Raw genomic sequence first — 22211 nt, 5'->3', positions numbered from 1 at the left:
ATGCTGATAGAGGTGAAGAGTAGGGTTAATTCATCCCATGAGAAGAATTCTACCTTGAAGGGTAAAATTGTGTTCAATTACTTAAGGAGGGATAATGAAGACTTTATTTCCCCCAGGCTAAATTACACAGGACTTACAAATCTTAAGATTTCCTATCAGGTGTTCTTTCATGCTCTTCTACCGAGTCCAATAATGTGGCATAGATGTGACCAATTCATCAACCCTCCATTACTCCATGTCATTGATCCAAGAACTCTTCCTCCTGAACTAGTCTACCATGCCTAAAGATATTCTGATCATGTCAATCATGACACTTCATTATTTTTTTTATGTAAATATTTTATTTCAAGTAAACAACTCTAATTAGTTAGGGTTTAGCTAAAACAACTATGCTACTAACATGGTTGCATATTTTTATTATGATGACTCAGTAGTAAATCAAGAAAGTATATTTTGTAAGGGTTGACATCCAAAGGCTCTATAAAAATAGTTTATCATACATTATCAAAGAGTTTTGAGTTTTTTTTCAAGAAGGAATCTCTACAATTGTGAATGGAAATATATGCCCTATTTGAAGATTAATGAAAGGTTTTGGTGATTCTGTATCACATGAGGTTGTAGTATGTATTATCCTTAGTGTTTATTCCATTTATCTTCATTCTTATTTTCAAATTACATGTAATAGTAGTTTCTGGATGTTTTTTTATGAAATCATCAATTCATCTATAACTAACATTGATTCAAGATGCATGTGACTGGTAAAATTTAACATCCTTAATATGCGCTCCATGTAATCTAGCATATCATTTTGTGTTCTTTTCACCCGTTTCATGCTGAAGTATGATGCACAAGATTCTAAACTCAACCCTGTGTGTTTGGTTTCAATTCTCTATAATTCTTCTCTTCCATATGCTACAATGACTGATGAACTACATGCTCAAGTAATGTTGGCCACCGAAATTAGACTTTAATTCTTCTATGAGTTTTACTTTGCTGTGAGAATTGCATTTTTCCTCTTAGAGAATATTCTGAACCAATCTTTTTTCAAAATATGTTTAATATTGAGTGTAAGAGAACATTTCTAGCAAATCTTGAAAAAAAGTATCAATATTTCCTAAGCACTAGTCTCTCCTCAATTCAAAGGATGTCTCTAGGAGCTACACCATCTTTTGGCACTATTGCTCGGGATGAATTAGAACATTTCCCCTAGGTACAACACTTCTATAACCTTCGGTTGGGTGAGTAAAAAGGGGTGTGGGTTGAATATTTATCACCTTGGAAACTCCACTACCTAAATCCATTTTTGAGCACCTTGTCTTTCAAGAGACACCATGTTCAGTCTGACACTTCTCAATAGGAAACGCCCCCAATGTTTGAACTTGAAAAAATCATATATGGGAGGGTTTGGAAATAAATAACTCCTATCACTCTGAATCTTGTGATATCCTTTCCTTAATTGTGAACCTCTAGCTTTCTGAAGGCTATGATAAACTGCTATGAGTCTCTTTCTGAAGCCTTGGTAGACTCTAAAGAATGTTGCCATTTATTTAGCTCATTTTCCTCAAGGGTTAAATCCGAGGAGGATTCCGTTACTACTCTGATTTTCACATTCTATACCTTCCCAGAAGTTGAAGAATATATCCTCATAAGTATCCCAACTCATAGCCTCACTAGTTTTCTGCCCTAGCACCAACTAGCTACTATTCACACAACTCCTTAGCAAGGCCTTGTAATAAACCTACTAGCACATCCCTTGTAAGAAATGGGTTTCCCTGGTTTTCTCCTAAATAGATATGCTCCACTTGACTTGTAACAGTCCCTGAATGGGATGCCACAAGATTACATTAATATCTTGCCAAGATTTTCTAGAGAGGATGATATCTTATCTCAAAGGCATATAGAAACCTTATGTGCATTTTCTGAAAATCTGAATGTAGAACATTTGGATGTAGTGTTAAGGCTCTTTGTTGAATCTTTGGATGGGTAATCCAGGAAATGGTTTAAATCTCTACCAAATGGTTAAATCACTACTTGAGAGGAGATGAAAAACTATTTTATGCAAAAGTTCGGGGGGGGGGGAGGGGGAGGGGGAGGAAATAGAAACTGGGTACATCCTCACATAATTTAATGCAATGAAGAAAAATAAATAAATATGTAGAAAATAGTGGTCTCAATTTTAATTCGATTTCCATTTTCAAAGTATATCCATTTGATAGGGTGGCATATCTATAGAACAAAGTGGTCTCAATGAAGTTTTCTGGTGTAGGAGAAGTTGGGTGCACTAGAGCTTTCTAGCTCAGTCTAGGAGTCACCTCCAGGATTTTGAATCTGATAGTAGATATCAAGTAGTTATTCTTCTCGACGTAGGATGCAACAAACCATGAGATAAAATCAGGGAAATGATAGACAAAAGTTGTAATTTAATAGTAGATAAATGAGTCAACTACTATGAAAGTGTCTACCACCCTAATAGGGTGGACATACAGGTCGAACCAGAGGTCTGATAGGTGATAAGGACTGCACAGGTCAAAAATTTGACCCTCTGTGTTCATCAATGACTCAAATTTCGAGGAGCGTTTCACTTCCTTGGTTTTGGGGGTCTTTGAAGTTGGTTTGTTCATTTTCAACATAGATATAAACAAGCTGTAGGAGGGGGAGACTTGAAAGTTACCTGGTATACAGGGTGAGAGCTAGAGAACGACGTTGGTGGGAACCTTGGATCCTTCTGGGGGTTGAACATTGATGCAAACCAACTCGAATGAGGAGAGCGATTGCAAGCAGGAAACGCAATTTAAATTCAAATACTTGCATTGGGAAATATTTTTATAGGCAGAGGGGAAACAGTTGTCTCACGTCAGATGATGTCACAGGGGGCATGGGTCACATGGGAAATGGAAACTGAATTAAAACTGAAACCCTAGTAAGTTGACTTTAAATGAAGGATGTATTTTTTATTCTTCTCTCTCGGTGCTTGAACACCTATATTCACAATCGCCTTTTTTAAAGAGAAAATAATCTCCAGCTAAAGGAAACTACATGTAAACGGATTTATATTAATATTTAATTATTTAGAGGATATTTTTAAGTTATGTTTAAAGTGAATAAACATATTTATGTTATATAAAACCACTCAATAATAAACATGGTGGGAAAATAGATTAAACTTAAAAAAACTCCTTTGGTAAGATAACATGTCATCAAAGAGGAGAAAAAAGATTAGACAAATTAAAATGTTAAAATCTTGTTTATGCTAATGTATGGGACCAAGTCAATAGGGTATATAACGTAAAAATTAAAATACAGTTTTATAAGTGAAAGGGAAAACATGTTAACCAGGAAAAGTTAATTAATTTATATTTTTCTTAATTAACTATAAATTACATTACAATATTGAAAAATCAATGGTATGAATGGGAATAACTCTCATAAAAGTTTTTTTTTCTACGATAAATATCTTTTGGCTAAGGTGGAGAGTTGTAGTAGACCTCAAGGGTGATGCATGGCTTTGGAAGATCCTACTCACACAATTCCATTTTGTTGCAACAAAAGGCTTACATATTTGCAATACTCACTATAAAAATATACATATTATTGTAAAGATGATTAAATGGATGATACTTATATTTGACTAGCATAATGGAACATTCCTTATGTTCTCATGGTTGAAGAGCCTAATATATCAATACATACTAGGATGAACCAATCAAACATAAAATGTCAAAATTGATCTATCCATAAAAGATCCCTTTTACAGGTGTTAGAAATAACACATTCAATCATTTAAACAACTTCATACATATGGAAGGAGATAGCCAATCTAGGCATGCATAAGAAAATCAAGGTGTTCCTAAATTTAATAACTAGAGGATTCAAATAAATTAGCCAAAGGGAAATTATAAATAGGAACTAAATGGTATAAATAAACAAGAGAGTAATATTAAGGAATAGGTGAATGTTAGGTTATCTATTGGGCCATCTAGATCAATCTTAACTCTAGATTTTCTTTTCTCTTAAGCAAGAGTCTTTCCTTTTATTTCCATTAAAGTATAAAATGCATTACATAATGTACATAAATTCGCGAGGAACTGTGAACTAAGTAACATAACCAAAACTACAAATTACTAGGCTCAAGGCCTAAACCCCACCCCTAACACACAACACTTCTAAACAATAAAAAGGAATACCAAGCCTCCACACGGTCCCACCCCTGAAAGCCAACTCCCCTGGTAGAAGAGTCCCATCCGAAGCTGAGAATTCAGGTTGGAAGGATTCCCCAACCCTAAAAGCCATCAACAACCTAAAATCGTGCAATGCCAAACTTGCAACATAAATCTCGGCCATTAGATGCTCCCGACCAATCCTACGATTGTGAAGGATTTCGCACTGCGAAAAAGCCTAACCTTTACCCAGAATGTCCAACTGACTTGCATGGTCAATCCTCACCATTGCTTCACCATTTCTGATCTGATGGCTAAGGATCATATCGCATGGGCAACCTCACCAAAAAATAACGCGTGATGAGGGCGGTTTTCCAACTGACCCCACAACCACATGTTGCCCGTCGTATGGAATCACTTCAAAATCCTCAAAACCACTTCCTGCTTGCACAACTTGCGATCGCCAGAGAACTGTCTCCTTTGTGGTAAGACGATCGCTGTCAAAAAACTGATGGTATTGCGACCAACAGATGATCCTGGGAACCAATCATTCATCATTTTCCCTCCACTCCTGTGACTGAACCCATGAATGAAACTGCATCCACTCTTCAACTGATTTGTTAAGAATCTGAAACCCCCCATTTGCTTCCCTCTAGGATTTCTGGGCCAATTCTTTCCCCGCCTATAACCGACTTGACCATTCCAGAAAGAGTTGCCCATACTGAAACAAAGTCAACAGGACCTAGCCTCGAAGTCTCTATCCTCTTCCACTTACTCATGACACAGAGTTTTTACACTGTTATGTGGCCACTCTTGCCACTCCATTATTACTTTGATATCAAAATAGTTCACCCCATGGTTGGCGAGCAGATCCGCCAGTTTATTAGCTTGTTTGCGAACATGGTTGAAACTGATTGTACGAAGACCCTAGAGGCGACCCTGAATTCTCTGGAAAAACCAGATTAGCCTCCAGTGTTTTGAAAATTTCTCCGGCCCTGAACCACAACTGATTCTTTTCATCGCGTTAATGATTAACTTAGAGTCTGGTTCTATAACCACATTATAGTGATTGTCCTACTTCAGATACTCTAAGCATTGCTCCATAGCCATTAGTTCCGCCATGTTATTGTTAGCTTTTCCAAAATGGCCATGGAAGATGGAGATAACACATGCTCTTTCATCCCTTAAAAATCCACCATAACCAGCCATTCCTGGGTTGCCTTTAGAGGCCCCATTAATATTATATTTCAAATACCCTTCTGGGGGGGAAGCCAGAACTCTTTCTTCATATTAATTGTGATTCCTTTTCTATCCAGGCTTTGGGGAATAAGCCCCTGAATACCCAACTGCCTGAGAATTTTCAAATCTGCCTCTGAAGGAGGACTTTTAGGATAATTATGAACTGTGGTTCCTACTATCTCCTTCAGCTGTTTCAAAATCATCTCAAACATGAGATGAGGGTGTTTCTTTTCTTTCTTAAATATCCTCTTGTTCCTCTCTTTCCAAATATTCCAAATAATAAAACTTGGTGTAAGGGCCCAGGCCGAGTTAAGAAATTCATAACTCGAAAAGTTTTTTCTCCAATTATTGAGGTTGATAATAATACTTCCTTTATCCCTATCAGATTGATGAAAAATGATAGCAAAAGTATCCCATATCCCAAAGGTGTAGGTGCAGCTATTGAGTAAATGTTCCATAGTTTCCTCTTGAGCTTCACAGAGATAACACCTAGAAGGCCCCAAAACACCCTCCTCCTAATATTATCCCAAGTTAAGATTTTTTTGTGATGAACTAACCACATGAAGAGTTTGATCTTCATCCATCCTTGATGCCTCCATAGGTTTATCCAAGTCTTATCTAGAATTAGGGAATTCAACTCAGGTAGAATACCTTTTGCCTCCTTAAGATTAAATGTTCCCTCATTATTGTTTCCCCATATTAGCTGTTCTTGCCCCCGTGTTACTAAGATCTACCTTTGTTCCAGCGTTCTCCTTAGTATCTCTGCTTTTAATTTCAAGGGGCTCTCCTCTCTGCAATCAATGTTTTTCCAGATTCTCCACTTTTCTGTGTGTTTTGTATGCTCCTAGAGGTCCTTTTCCTTAATTAATCCTTGCATATTTGTCTCGTGTTTAAGGTCTAAAAAGTCCTCTTTCAGCAGTATTGGTTCCTGTTGCCACTTATCCTCCCAGAATAGAGCTAGGTTTCCCTCTCTGATTTCCCAGAAATAATTTTCCTATACTAGGCTTCTGTTCTCCCAAGCTTTGTTCCACATGTATGAGCCTTTGTTCCACATGTATGAGACTTTGTTCTAGATGTATGAGCCTTTGTTCCAGATCACTAGTTTCCCATGAGTTAGCATATTTTTCCTTCCATATATTTTCCCATTGTGCCTTTGGATATTGGACCCAACGCCACCAAATTTTGGCCCCTAAAACATTGCTAAGAATTTCTTGATCATCCAAGCCTAGGCCTGCGTGGTTCTTAGGCTTACAGATTTTATCCCAAAACACTAGGGCCCACTTTTTCCTTGTTTCCTCCTTACCCCATAGAAAGTCTCTTTGGATGTTTTTGAATTGCTACAAGACCCCTTTAGGGGCTGGGAGGGTTGATAACATGAAAATCGGGATAGCTTGCATAACTGCCTTGGTGATAACCAGCCTATCGGCTAGTTCATGGTCCATTTTTTGACTTTGTCCTACAACTTATTGATCAATGGTTCGCAGATGCTTTTGTGCATTGGTTTAGTAGTAAGATGGATTCCCAAGTATTTTGGGGGAGGGAATCCCTTTGAAAGCCTAGAATTCTGGAGATATTTCTCTGAATCGCAATATTGGTATTAAAGAAAGATATTTTTGATTTGGAGAGATTGACTTCCATACCTGTGGCCATGGCAAAGACGTTCATGATTTGTTTGTAGGCTATAGCTTCTTTGACTGTGGGGATTCCCTGTAGCATAGTATCCTCTACAAATTGTTGACGAGTTAGAGCTTGACCATTCTCAGTTAATTGTAGACCTTTTATCTTACCAGTTACTTTAGCATGCTTGATGGACCTACCAAGTCCTTCCATCATAAGAATGAGGAGAAATGGAGAGAGTGGATCTCCCTGTCTGAGGCCTCTGGAAGTACTAAAAATCTCAGAGGGAGAGACATTCACCAAAATTGAAAAGCTGGAGGAAGTCACTAAGGCCATTACACATCTGACCCAGTTATGATAAAATCCAAAAGCGATAAGGAATCTCTTCATATAGGTATAGTTTACCTTATCATAAGCTTTGGCTATATCTAACTGCATGGTCATCCCAGCATGCCTTTTACTACTTAAAGAGTGCACCACCTCTTGGGCTTGAATGATATTGTCTAAAATTTGTTTACCTTCTACATAACCAGTCTGTTCCCCTGAAACTAGGGTAGGAAGTAGAGGTTTAAGTCTATTGGCCATTACTTTGGATATTATCTTATAAACCACATTGCATAGGGCAATAGGTCTATACTTGTCCGAGGTTTGAGCCAACTCCTACTTAGGGATAAGGGAGATGAAAGAGGTATTGAGCACTCTCAAAATAGTTTTGTTTAACTTGGAGTCCTCCACTACATTCAAAATATCCTGTTTACCAATTTTCCAGCATGCTTTAAAAAATTCCACATTGAAACCATTCGGTCCTAGTGCTTTTCCATTCTGCATATCTTTGAGGACATCACCTACCTCCTCTTCAGAAACTATCCTGTTTAGGTTGAAATTGTCCTCTCTGGTCACCAGCTTTGGTATATTTTTAGTAACATCACTGATGCGCTGATCTCTGTCTAAATTATTTTCCTAAGTAATTCCTAGGAAGTGTTGAACTAACACTGCTTCAATGTTCTCATGGGAGGTGAGAAGATCCCCATCCTCGTTCTTAATTGAAGATATTCTGTTGTGGGATCTATTCGCCATGGTGGATCTGTGAAAAATTTTTGTATTACCCTCCCCTTCTTTTAGCCATTGAACTCTAGACTTTTGTCTCCAAAAAATTTCCTCCTGTTTACACAGATTATCCCATTCTTGATGATATCTATCTACTTGATTAATTTTAACTCTATCATATCCTTCCATGATCTGAGCTTGGTTGAGAATCTTCATTTTATTTTCAACAGATTTTTTTTCCACAAAAATATTGCCAAAATCATTCTTGTTCCAGAACTTTAGTCTGAATTTGATGTGCTTTAATATTTTATCTAGAAGAAACATTCTTGTTCCCTCAATATATAAGTCTTCTTACCACCATTTTTTAATATTGTTGAAGAAATCTAGGTGGGAAGGTCATATATTTTCAAATCTGAAAGGTCTGTTCCTGAGAGTACCTATACCTTTGATCTCTAGTTGAACCAGCCAATGATCTGAGCCTCCAAAGGGGAGAACTTTCGCTGTTACTTCCTTATCTGTTAGCATAAGATCCTCTGAGATAATGAATCTGTCTAACTTTGAGGCTACCTGAGACTCTCCTTCTCTTTTATTATTCCAAGTAAAGAGGCTAGTATTCGTATCAGTGTCGACAAGATTCATATTGTCTATAAAGGTTTGAAACTATAAAGAGTCTTTACTTAGAGTTCTGATTCCTCCTTTTTTCTCCGAAATAGATTTAATCATGTTGAAGTCCCTTCCCATGATCCAAGGTATCCCTGCATATCTGTCCCTGAGATCCACCAGGGAATCTAGAAACCTATGTTTTTCGTCTATTCTTTGGGGTCCATAAATATTTGTGACCAGATAGGTGTACCTGTCTCCTACAAGTTGAATAACTACTGATAAATAATTCCTGGATGCCTCAACATCTGTTATGTTTATTTTTTCAGGGTTGCAAAAAGTGAGAATTTCCCCCATCGTGTTCTCTTCTTTGACATCTAGAAACTCAAATCTACTAAGCCATTTACTGTGAATTTGTCTTAATTTTTTAATGGAACATTGCATTTTCTTGGATGAAGATTATATCCAGCATTTCTTGTTTCATTCTATTACTGAGCATTCTCTGCTTTCTCTTACTCCCTAGACCTTTGATATTCCAAGATGTAAAATTCATAATTAAAGATTTATAAAGGAGTAGTTGGCTATATCTTTCATCTTACCTAAATCTATCATTAGCTTTCCACACTCCATCAAGAGTTCATTATGCTTTTCTTGCCTCTTTTCTTACCTAGGCTTCTAGTTGCTAGTCCCAGAGTTGTTTTCATCGTTTTAACTCCTCTGTTATCCTGTTTTTCTATGTTTTTTCCTTTCTCCAATGCATTAGCCTGCGTTTTCCATAAAAACAACTGTTGTATTCTATTGAGCTCTTCTTGAGGTAACGAATCTACTCCTCCCGCAATTCCCTGAATCAAGAACCCTTCTAGGTCTAGGTTTTCTTTATCAATAATCTCTTATAGCTCATGGTCCTCCAGGTCCATTTCACTTTGGGTCATTTCCTGATCTATGTCAAGTTTTGCTTCACTCATCATAGTTTCTTTCTGATAATCAATATCCTGTGTTTGTTCATGGTATTCTTCTTTCTTCTTTTCCCCAAGATTTTCTTCCATTGTTTGATCTTATTTTGTAATCTCTTCCTCTTCCTCAAGAACTTGGAACTTATTTTGACTGACCTGTTGCCCTACATCTTGATGTTGCTTTGGTCCTCTTTTGCCACCTTTTCCTCGATTTACCACTTTCTGGAAGCTGTTTGTTTCCTTCATCGTGTTAGCTTTACTTTTGTTTACAACTTTACCGAGGGGACAGTCTCTGAATAGGTTCCCATGTTCATGACATCTGCGGCATCTGAATGGAATATGCTCATAGTCTACTGTTTGCACCCATTCTTCATCAAAGACTTCCAAAATCACTTCATCTGATAGAGCTCCTGATAGATCCATTTCCACACGTATCTTAGCAAAGGAAGTGTATTTATCCCTTCTTGTGGCTTCAGAAGCTTTCACAAAGTGACCTAATTTATTACCTATGGCTGCTAACGATTCATTTTACCAGTAAATAAGAGGTAAAGAATAGAGTCTTACCCAGACTGGTACTGAAGAAAAAACCTCTAGTTTCAGTACAAAATTCATCATCCATGGCCACATATAGAGTCCAGCTATTGCATAGAAGTAGAGTCCCCCTTCAAATATTATGTCCTTGTCTTCAATATTCGTGAACCCCACAGTGAAGAATCCCTTTGACCCCAGATGTAGGTCAATGCTTCCTTTAGGTTTCTAGTGATATTTAATCCAAGTATGTAATTCATTTTCAGTGGGTCATAGTCCCATGAATTTACAGATAATGGCATACGTCCGCATGTGATCCCTGTGCGCTTGCAGAGTAGGCTCATTTAAAATGACTTTGGGTGTTATCTCTGCTTTGGGTTTTGCAGGGTCCCTTTTGTTTTCTGTCTTTAGTTCCCTATTTTTTGTCTTCTACATCTTTGGCCTCTGTGCCATTATTTTCCTTAGTTTTGGCTCCTATTGTCTTCTCTTCCATATTTCTTTCCCTTTCCTCTGAAGTACATCTATTGTTTTCTAGAGGTTTCTTGCCTCTGTTGGCAATGGCCTCCTTGTAGGAGGGAGTGGAGCTCCCTCCCTCCTCTACGACCCTCCATGGGGAATAGTGTCTGCACTTCTCAGAAGCCCTCACTGTGCGCCCTCGCTGTTCCCACCCTTTGTGTCTGCAATTTTTCTACTTACCCATTTCTTCAATCTTAACTCTAGATTTAACAAGAGCTAAGTGGAATCAATTTTTTAAGTGCAAATATTTCTTCAATTTTTGTTTTTGTTAAGAAGTTTGCATTTTGAGAGATTTATCCCTCTTGGCTTGGCATATCTAACACTATCTAATATTAAGATGAATATACAATGATTTAAACAAATAATATTAAAAATAAATAAATTATGTAAAAAAATAAAATTATTTATAAAATCTTGTTTATCAATTTTATTTTATTATAATATCTAAACATAATTAATTATGTTAAAAGTAATGAACAAACACAACAAACTTACGTCAAAATATTATATATATATATATATAGATAAAACTAACCTAGACTAATCCTAAACCTATATATTAAAGATCACAACCTATATATTAAAGATCAAATATTGAGATAATCAAATTTAGATATAGAGATAATCAAACTTCTCAATATGTAATTGATTAATCATATATATATCACATAAAATTAAATAATTTAAAAATTATATATTAATCATCACATATTGAGATAATCAAATTTTTGAATATCTAATTATTTAATTATTTACTATAAAAAATAAAATAATGTATCACATAAAATTGAAAATTATATATTAAGAAATTTGAGTCTTTAAACCTAATAAATCTAGATTGAGACTCGAGAAGAAAATAGAGGGTGGGCATTGAGGGGACCTCCCCTACTGAAACCCTAGTCGTCGCAACCCTCGTTTTCATGATGTCTTTCCCTGGTTCTCTGCCGCCTCGACGGTTTGTTGACAGATGCTGTCGTTGCTTGGTTCTACACATTCGTTGTTGTCGTCCTTACGGATAGACAAATTCCAAAAATGAAACCTATATATCTACATACGAAACTGATATCTGCCCACTAATTTTATACCAAAACTATAATGTGAAAATGTATGTACACCGAATTAATTCAACTTTATTAATTTTATACCAAAAATAAATTATGAAAATGGCAACGGAATTAAAACTGAAACCTGGCAAGTTGACTTTAATTGGAGGATACGAAATATATAATATGAAAACAGCAACCGAATTAAAACTAAAACCCTAGTAAGGTGACTTTAAATGAAGGATGGCCTGGTTATCCTTCTCTCTCGATGCTTTAATGACTATGTTCACAATGACCTTTTTAAAGAGAAAACAATCTCCTTCTAAAAGAAGCTTGATACAAATGGCTTTATTGTATCATTTAATTAAATATACTATAAAAATGGCAACCGAATTAAAACTGAAACCCTAGTAAGTTGACTTTAAATGAAGGATGGTCTTTTATTCTTATCTCAAATGGCTTTATAGTATCATTTAATTAAATATACTATAAAAACGGCAGCCGAATTAAAACTGAAAACCTAGTAAGTTGACTTTAAGTGAAGGATGGTTTTGTTATTGTTATCTCTTGATGTTCTAATGACTATGTTCACAATCACCTTTTAAAAGAGAAAACAATATCTATCCAAAAGAGATGGAAGCTGGATGTAAATGGCTTTACAGTATTATTTAATTTGGTTTTGTTATTCTTATCTCTTGATGTTCTAATGACTATGTTCACAATCAACTTTTTAAAGAGAAGACAATATCCATCCAAAAGAGATGGAAGCTCGATGTAAATGGATTTAGGTGTTTTTTTAAGAATATTTTAAAGTTAGGTTTATTGTTTAGCTTGTTATATATATATTTTTATATTTTTATTTTTATATATTTTTATGTTTACATATATATTTTTATTTGGGTATATTTTTGTTTTATTTTATTTATTTTTTGTTAATTATTTTTAATTTCTATTAATTACTTTTATTTAATGATCTTGTTTTGATTAGGGCTTTGACTTCTTTTTATAATTTTTGATTTCTTTTTGGGAGTTTGATTTCGATTTTTTTTCTTGTTAGTCTTTTTTTTATATATATTTGACTTTAATAAGCTAATTTAAATATTATTTTTCAAAAACTAGTTTCTCAAGGTTACTTAATCATATTTGTTTTTAATATATTAATAAATGAATATCATAATTTAAATATTATTGTTTAAATATAGTCATTACTTGAAATTGTGGTCTCTACATTACTCTCTATTTACGTTGTAAGGCGTTCCTTTTTGAAATCAACTCTCCTTCTTGCCCACCTGTCATCGTTATGTGCCCTAAGATCGTATGTTAGACGATTAATAAAGGTTGAACCATTAGATCACGAGAAAATAATTACTTGCAGGTATTTACGAATTCGCTGTAGGTGTTATCACTCCACGAAACTCTCCTAGGTTGTAGCTCGGAGATGCCCCTTAACATAGAATCTTCAATATTGTTCCGAGAACTATTTGAATGGATGATGGTTTGGATCAAGTCAAATAATCATCTCAGCTCTATTCTCACTCAAGAAATGCATGAACACCCTCAACAATACAAGGCTTTAGACCACTAATGCTAAATAGTTTATAGATTCAATGGATAGATGGAAAATACTGACTGTACCAGCAGATTGCATACATAAACACATATGAATAGGCAGCTACAGGAAGTAAATGAGACTTTCAAATCTAATTTATAAATACAGAGATAAGATGACAGTTATGTGGCATTAGACACAACAGAAAACATGAATAACCTATTCAAGTGCAAGCATAGAATAGCAAAGAGAATGGACATTGAACATATAATAGCAAAATAAGCTTATATAGCTAGAATGGAGATGAGAAGCTTGAAGGAACAGAGTAGAAACAATCTCTAGAAGTTGAACCCTTGTTACATATAGTTTCTAGCCTTTTATGGGCCTTTTATAATGCTTCTGAGCTCTCTAAGGCTCACAGTCTTAATCTGTCATCTGTCTTGTTAACTGATTGGTTCCCTCAATAGGCAAGCATGGCTCAGAGGTTTTTTCCTTCTGACAGAGGAATAACCACCTTCAGGTAGTTTGATGCACTGTTTGGGAGCTCTCTCATGCCAGAGATGCCCCATGATGTTTGTTTTGATGAGTTGCGTTGTCGCCTTTGATATTTCTATTTGTTTTGGACAGCTGCACGTGATGTGTTGCGTTGTGCTGCTTCTCAAGCTCTTTGTCAGTTTGGGGATGAGTTGCGCATGCTGTGGCCCTTTCAAATGTTTAGCAAATGCATGCCTTCTATTAACACAGAACAACGCTGCCATATTGTGGACTTTTGTCGAAAACAATGATTGTTTCTGTTTTAAACAGAAAACATAGCAACATTGAGAAATCTCGCCCTTCTCTATCCTTTTTGGACTTCAAAAGTCCTCAAAAATTGTTTACTCTTCTATCGGGTCCACCACAGCATATTGCAGCCGGCCGGGTCCCTTTGTTCCTTTGTATTTTGAAATATGCTTGAAAAACACTAAAATCACGAGAAAATTGCTTTTGGCGGACTTCAAATTTTATATATTTCACTTCCCGGACCCTTTCAGGTCGAGGCTTCATCACTGCCAAGTTCCCCTTTGTATTTCAACAATGTAAACTTTGAAACGGGAACTGATACTGTTACCTGTTTCATAGAGATAGCAAAATATTGATCCGATTTTGAAAAGGGGTGATGTAGAACACACATATTTTTTTAGAACATAGTTTTTGGCACTTTAAATAACCGATACGATTACCCGTTTCGTAGGGGTAGTAAAAACGTGACCCGATTTTGAAAAGTGGTGACGCAAAATACAATTTTTTTTTTTTAGCATATTTTTGACAATTTAAATTTTCTTATGTATCAAATATAAATATTTTGTTTTTAAATGTTAGTGATTTTTATGCTGATTTTGAAACATGTTGATGCAACATGTTGATACAGAATACCATTTTTATAGAGGACTTATTTTTCACACTTTAAAATTTATTAAGTCCATTTTTTTTTAAATTATGATTACTTACCGCATTTTCAAGTTATTTTATTTTTCTATAATTAAAAAGAATATATATATATATATATATATATATATATATATATATATATATATATAAAGACAATAAATAAATAAATAAAATGTTAAAAAAAAATTATCTCATAAACCATAAACAAATTTGGAAAAAAAACATAATTTAAAAAAAATATATATAAAATTAAGTAAGTCAAAATCTAAAAATTTAAAAAAAATATTAACAAAAACAAGAAAACAAAAAAAATAAAATAAAGACAGACTAGATTAAAAAAAAAAATAGAAAATTAACCCAAAAAAAATAAAAAACTAGTAAAATTAATATTAAAAACATTTATAAAAAAAACTAAAAACAAACAAAAACAAACTCAAATTAAAAATATATGTGTTTTGAGATTTAAAAAAAAACAAAAAAATTAAAAAACATTTAAAATTTATAAATAAACATATATATATATATATATAGAAATATAGAAATATATATATATATATATATAAATATATACAGAAATATATATATATATATATATATATATATATATATATATATAGATACGAGCAGTAGGGTGGGGGCAGGGGCGATTCCGAGAATCACCCCTCCACCTGCCCAGTCGTCCGTGGTGGCGTGGCTGGGGTTCGGGGAGGCGATTCACGAAGGCCTTCCACCCACAGCTGCACCACCACGGGCGACCGAGGGGCGGGGAGGTGATTCCGAGAATCACCTCCTCATCCCCCGGCCACCTGTGGTGGCACAACCGTGGGTGGAGGGGCCTGCACGTAGGCCCTCATCCCATGGCCGCGCCACCATGGGCGGGTGGGCGAGCGGGCACCCTCTGCCCGCCCTGACGCACGTAATTCTTTTTTAGTTTTTTAATAATATTTTTTCTTTAAAAAAAAAGCTTGATTAATTTTTTTTTTAAATAATTTTTTTTGTTCTAAAATAAAAAAAGATGGTTTACATTTTTTCTTAAATAATTTTTTTTTATTAAATAAAAAGAAATGGTTTGAAAAACAATTTAATTTTTTTTTCTAGTTTTTATATATAAAAAAAAAAAAATTTAAATAAAAAATGTAAGTTTAACAAAAAAATATTTGAAATTTCTTTTTAATCAAAAATACATATTTCACATATATATTTTTAAAAGTTTCATACTTATTTTTTCTTTCTTTCTTTTTCTTTCTCTTTTTTTTTTTTTTTTCTAATTTGAGTTTATTTTTTTTAAGCTCTTTTTTAAATGTTTTTAATATTAATTTTACTAGTTTTTATTTTTTTTTATTTTTTTTTCAAATCTCGTTTGTTTTAAAAAAAAAAAATTCTAGCTTTTTTTTTTTAATCTAGTTTGTTTTTAATTAATTAATTTAATTTTTCTTTTTTTCTTTCTAGTTTTTGTTAATGTTTTTTTAATTTTTTCTATTTTTATTTACTTAATTTTATATATATATTTTTTTAATTTTGTTTTTTTTTTTCCAAATTCTTTTTATGGTTTATGAGATAATTTTTTTTTTTATTTTTAATTTTATTTTTTTTGTCGTTTATATATATATATCTATATATATATATATATATATATATATATCTATAAGTAATCAACATTTTAATCTTAATTTTTCTATTTGGTTAATTTTCTAATTTTTTTTAAACATAATTTGTTTTTAATTTTCTTTTTTTTGTTAATGTTTTTTAAATTTTTCTATTTTTACCTACTCAATTTTATAGTTTATTTTAATTTTTTTTTTCTTTTCCATGTTTTTGTTTTTTTTTTTTCTTTTTTTTGCCAATTTTTTTATGATTTACAGGATTTTTTTTTTCCATTTTTTCTAAATTTGTTTTTTTTTACTATTTATTTGTTTATAATTTTTAAGTATTTTTTAAGCTTTTTTTTAGTGTTTTTATTTTATTTTATTTTTACATTTTTATGATTGATTTTTTTGTTTTTATTTTATGTTTTGTTTTCAGTATATACTTTAATTTATGTTTTGTTATTTTTAAACTTTTTTTTGTTTCATGTTTTTTCATTGTTTTAGTTTTTTATTTTATTTTATGTTTTCATTATTTTTTTGAAATTTTAATGTTTTTCAGGGTCATGATAAAATATTTTATGCCAGTATTTCGAAATGTTGAAATATTTCCCTTGAAAAGAAAAAAGTGTTATTCAAACATCGACACTTTTCATTTTGAGGGTGTTTTTTGGACACTTTTTGCACAAAAAATTGGTTTTCACAACCATTTTTAAAACATGTTCAAAATTTACCCTAGAAAAGAGAGGTGTTATTCCAGCATCAACACTTTTCATTTTTAGCACTGTTTTTTATGTTTTTTAGGGGTTTTTCGGCTAGAGTTCCTGTTTTGAGTTTATAGTTCCTGTTTCAAAGTTTACATTGTTTTTCATTATATAACGAAATACATCGAAAATGCATTAAAACCGGCATTTGTGCAGATCTCAAATAATATAAATTTTACTACCCAGACTCTTTCGGGTCTGGGCCTCATCGCTATCGGTTCTCTACACCTGTGCATAGGCCTTGCCCCTTGGTGCTAGTCCGCTATGATATAGCAATGCGATCCACCTATCGCTGATGCCCAGGGCCTTTACATTAATTGCTGATACCCCGCCGATGTGACCCACCAATCCGATCATCGAAGATCGATGATCAGCGGTGTCTTGCACCCCTTTTTTAAGTCGTCCTCTCTGCAGTGCTGATTGCGATTAGCCACTTAGATTTGGGCCATTGATCGGTCAAATCTAACGGTTGTTGTTCTTTCAATGTTTAAGCTTGCGATTTTAGCTTTTTCATGGTTTTCAAGTGTTTTTTGCCTCCCGATAGTGTATTTACGGCCTTCCAAGGGCTCCCCTCTTGTGCTGATTTTGACCTTTGGATGATTTTGAGCAAATCTTGAATATTTCAAGAGCATTTTTGGATCCATTGGCATGATTTTAAGCAAATTTGGAGACTTTAAGAGCATATATGGATCCAATTTTGGAGCTTTTGCCAGTGAGGCTAACACTGGCTCCTTCTGGGGATGAAATCCTCCATGTGAGGTTTCAAGGATCATAGGTTTAATGCCTTTCCTGTAAAAAAAAAATCAAATCTTCCTCCTAGTGTTCCATTGGGCATGGAGTCTATTTTGTAATGAAAATAAAAACTGGAAAAAACATATTTACAATAACAAGGCTTTAAAGCTTTAAACGAAATAAAGTTTCAAGAACCGCCCATTTACTGGGCTACCAAAAGTATCTCCTCCTTCCATACTGTGCAGAATGAATGTATTGTTCTACTGAATTTGAGCGATAACAAATGGACCTGTCCATAAGGAGTCAAACTTGCCATGATTACCTTTCTTTCGCTTAAATGCATCGCATTTAAGCACCCAATCACCAACCTGGAAATTGACCACTTTTGCCTTCCTGTCAAAGCATTCTTTGATTGTCTTCTGATGAGCCTTTGACTTCTCAACCAGCTACTCTCTGATCTGTTGTAGTTCAACCAGGTTATTCATTCTTCTTACCATGGAATTCTTGTCATCTTGTTCTTCTTGTAAGAATTTAGCCACAGGGAGAATCAGCTGGATAGGGAAAACAACATCAGCGCCATAAACCAGTTTAAATGGAGAATTCCCGATGGACTTTTTGATGGTAACTCTCTCAACCCATAGTGCAAACTTCAACTTGGAATCCCAGCTCTTTTTGTTGCCCTCTAATAGTTTTTTGATTACCCTTACCAGACTCTTGTTAGATGATTATGCTAGGCCATTGCCTTGAGGATAATATGAGGTAGAATGCACCACTTGAATGCCCATGGATTCAGTCATGTCCACCAATTCTTTTGCCTTGAAAGTTGCTGCATTATCAGTGACTACTTTGGTTGGGCAACCAAGTCTAGTAAAAATATTCTCATTCAAGAACTTTATGACAACTTGATGATTGGCATTCTTAGTGGGTATAACATCAATCCACTTGGTTAAATAACCAGTGGCTACTAAGATCCACTTGTGTTGGCCACTGGAATGTGGGTTGATCTCACCTATAAAGTCCAAGCCCCACTGCTGGAAGGGACCATTGACATGTACTGGCTTCAAGGGCAAAGATTTTAGTTGTTGTCTTCCTGCAAATCTCTGACACTTGTCACAAGCTTTCACAAAAGAAAACACATCAAAGAACAGAGTAGGCCAAGAATACCCAACCCTCAGGATTTTGTGGGTTGTGGTTTTCCAATAATAATTCCCTCCATAGATGCTAGAATGGAACTAGCGTATGACTTCCACAGATTGTTCTGTATCTAGACATCTCAAGGGGATTCCCGATGGGTCTTTTCAATAAAGAATATTTTTATTAATGCAAAATTTCGTTGATCTGATTTTAATAGCCCAGGTTTGACTTGAGCTAAGCCGTGGAGGGATTTTTAGCTTTTGCAAAAAATGAACTATACTTGAATACCATTCATAGGTGGCTACATTTTCAGCTAGAGACTGATTCTTCTTTTTCTCTTCTGCTACTCCCTCTGTCTGCTCATCATCTGAATTTAGACCTATGCAATTTATGTCTAACAAGCTGCAATTTTCTTCAGCCATAAGTTTAGCCAAGCCCTAGCCTTTAACAAGCTTAGTGGGCTTCACCTCTATGTTAAACTCTATGAATCTTGCAATCCATTTAGCTTTCTTTCCATCAATATCTGGCTGAGTTAAGACATCTTTTACTGAGGATGAAGGTACATATGCAACCACATTGGAATGCAGGATATAACTTATGAATGCTTTTAAAGATTTTATGAGAGCATAAGCTTGTTTTTCGATAAGGTCATACCTTAGTTTAGCATCCCTTAGAGTTTTGCTGAAAAACGCAATGGGATGCTCTATGCCTTCATCATTTTTCTAAAACAGAACTGCTGCAAGTGTATCATAAGAGGAAAAAGAGAAGATACAAAACTTCTTAGTGTAATCTGGGCTGATTAGAGTGGGAGCTTCCATGATAGCTTGCTTGATGGCTTCAAAAGAGCTTCTTCAAGCATCTGTCCATTTTATTTCTGATCCTTTCTTTAGCATGGAAGTGATGTGCTTTACTAGCTCTGCAAAGTTTGGAATGAACCTCCTTACAAAGTTAATCTTACCTAGGAAGGATTGAATGTCCCTTTTTGACCTTGGGATGGAAAATGTCTGAATTTCTTGAACTCTTGTTCGATCAATCTTCACACCTTCAGTAGAAACAATATGTCCCAGAAGCTTGCCTTCTTCTAGAGCAAACTGTGACTTCTTTGGGTTCACCGAAATTCCAAACCGTCTGCACTTTAGGAAGACCTTCTTCAAATGCTGCAAATGGTTTTTGTGACTACTGGAGAAGACTGTTATTTCATCAAGACATAAAAGGACAAACTTGTCCTTCTGTCCCATAAAGGCTATGTCCATGGCCCTCTAAAAAGTAGCCCTAGCATTCATCAGTGCGAAAGGCATCTTAGAGTATATGAAAGTGACCCAAGGAGTAGTGAAGGCAGTCTTTTCATGATCTTCTGGATGTACAACAACCTAATTGTAACTTGAAAATCCATCTAATAAATACATGACTCAAGCCCCTGAAACTCTCTTAGGCAGGGGGTAGTTATCTTCTTTAGAGCACTTGTTCAGATTTCTGAAGTCAACACAAAGCCTGATTTCTCCATTTTTCTTTCTCACTACCACAAGGTTAGCTATCCATTTTCACTACCTTAGGGGAACTATGATTTTAGCATCCAACAACTTCTTGATCTCTTTCTCAATCAAAGGAAATAAGAGAGGGCTGATAGATCTTAATTTCTGCTTAAAGGGGGTGGTGTTCTTTTCTAGTCGAATCTTATGCTGAATGATGCTTGTATCATAGGTTTTAAGATCACTGTATTCCGAGGAAAAAATATCAACGAATTACTTCATGAGGGTGTAATACTCGAAATTCTAGGCATAAGACCAATGAGTGGACAGATTGATGTATTTCGGATGGGTTGGGCTCCCTATATTGTGTTTACGAACAACATACTCATTTTCTGTTTTGGTAGGCTTATAAGGCACATTGTTATGATCGAACAACTTCTCTAAAGGCACCAGTCCTTTTGGTATATGGTTATTAGGCAGCTGGACAATGCTTCCTCAGACGATTTCATTTTTTAGTTTGGACTGGCCACATTCTTCCATGGTTTCATTGTCTTGGTCGATATGCGTTTCAGAAAATTCCTCAACGACTTGTAAAAACCTATTAATTTAATCATTGTCTTCAAAAAATTTCCAATATTTGACATTGTGAGGCAGAGACGATCTATATCTCACCTGAACTTCATACGTCAATTTAGGAGGCAAAGGAGGACTAAACATGCTAGCAAACATAGCAAGGGAGTCGACAAGCTGGTTCTTTGTTCTCGGAATATAAGAAATGTTGATATTATTAAAAGAATCCTTGAGCCTCCATACCTCATCTCTGTATGCTTTCAACCTTCGGTGCTTTGCTTGGAAGGTTTTATTTACCTGCTGAATAATGAGGTCTACATCTCCAAACACTTTCAGGCCTTTGATGCCCATTTCTTTAGCAGCGCTTAAGCCCAAAATCAAAGCTTCGTACTCTGCTATGTTATTTGTGACCTGAAAGGTTAATTTGGAAGATAAATGAATGTATTCTTGTGTGGGGAACACAAGGACTACACCTTCCCCTGTAGCTTCCTTAGAGCAAGCCCCATCAAAGAACATGTCCCAAATCTATGGGCCTTCTTCCTCAGTGATCTGACAAACTGGTTTTTTAAGCTGTGTGGAGGCCAACTGGGATTCTTCAATATGAAGAATACATTCTCCAAAATTAGTGTCAACAACATAGATGGGATAATTAGTGGGATTCCTTTCATTGCTAATGATATAAGCCAACTGAGCTTCTCTATACAATCTCCTACTCTCACCTCTAAAAACTGGGACAGTGGCGTAGGACGGATCATTTTGTAATGATCCACCTAATCTCTTAATCCAACCTCTGGAAAGTAACATGCCAAACTGGGGAGGTACATCTACTACTACAATATCCATCATCATTCTTTTCATGGGCAGTTGAGACAAAGTGATGGCTAGGTCCTTGATTAATCCGAGGCATTTCACTTTTTTAGAGTCAAGAGAAAACAGGTCATGATAAGGCTTGGTAATGTCAAGACCCATCTCATCCTTGATAGCCTTGGGCATTAGGTTATGGCTGGCTCCAGTGTCCAAAAGGCAGTTGTGAAGGGTTTTTTCATGAATAGTTAAAGAGACATAGAATGATGGGGAGCTTTCTTCACAATTTTCAATCATTGGGCTAAGAATAACAATTGGCTTGTCATCTTGCAAATTTACATAGTCAGTGGAGGCTTGGATGGCTTTAGACTCAAAGGCCTCGAGGATGGATCTTTTGAAGGACTCATTCTTCATTATTCCAATCAAAGGCATAGGTATTCTTAGCTTCTGAATTTCTGATTGAAAACTACAAGGAGAA

The sequence above is a fragment of the Pinus tabuliformis genome, chromosome 2_1, assembly GCF_031772625.1.
Source record: "Pinus tabuliformis cultivar Carrire ecotype Pingquan chromosome 2_1, CPIR1, whole genome shotgun sequence".
NCBI classification, from domain to species: domain Eukaryota; kingdom Viridiplantae; phylum Streptophyta; class Pinopsida; order Pinales; family Pinaceae; genus Pinus; species Pinus tabuliformis.
This window is presented reverse-complemented; position numbering follows the sequence as displayed.